The sequence below is a fragment of the Octodon degus genome, unplaced genomic scaffold (genome assembly GCF_000260255.1).
Source record: "Octodon degus isolate 3935 unplaced genomic scaffold, OctDeg1.0 scaffold00120, whole genome shotgun sequence".
Taxonomy (NCBI): Eukaryota; Metazoa; Chordata; class Mammalia; order Rodentia; family Octodontidae; genus Octodon; species Octodon degus.
The window spans coordinates 8,770,749-8,771,195 of NW_004524696.1; positions in this window are offsets into that span (position 1 = coordinate 8,770,749).

The window sequence follows — 447 nt, forward strand, 5'->3', positions numbered from 1 at the left end:
ATTTTCTTAATGAATAGAGGGATTTGTTGTAATAGTGTTTCTAAATAGGATATCATGTCTGCATCTTGTACAGAAATTTACCACTAGGAAGAATGTATGCAATGAGTTAATTATTGAAACTGTCCTACCAATTTGGTTTGAAACTCTCTCATTCCTATTTGTTTCTCAGTAAAATAATGGAAGAAAAGAAGCAGTTACTAATTCTTTTTCTACTGTGCTTTTTTTCAGATTGGTTTCCTCCCTATGTTTCTGTAGTTGATTCTTTACTCCAAGAATTCTTTCCTTATTTCAGAAAATTCCACTCTGAGTTCCCCTACAACTTTCGGGCGTTGCTTATTTACAATCAACGCTATTAATTCGCACATTTGAGTTGAGCTAGTAGAAAAGAATTCTGCTCTGAGTTCCTCTATGACTTTCTGCTGTTGCTTATTTACTATTTTTTTCATA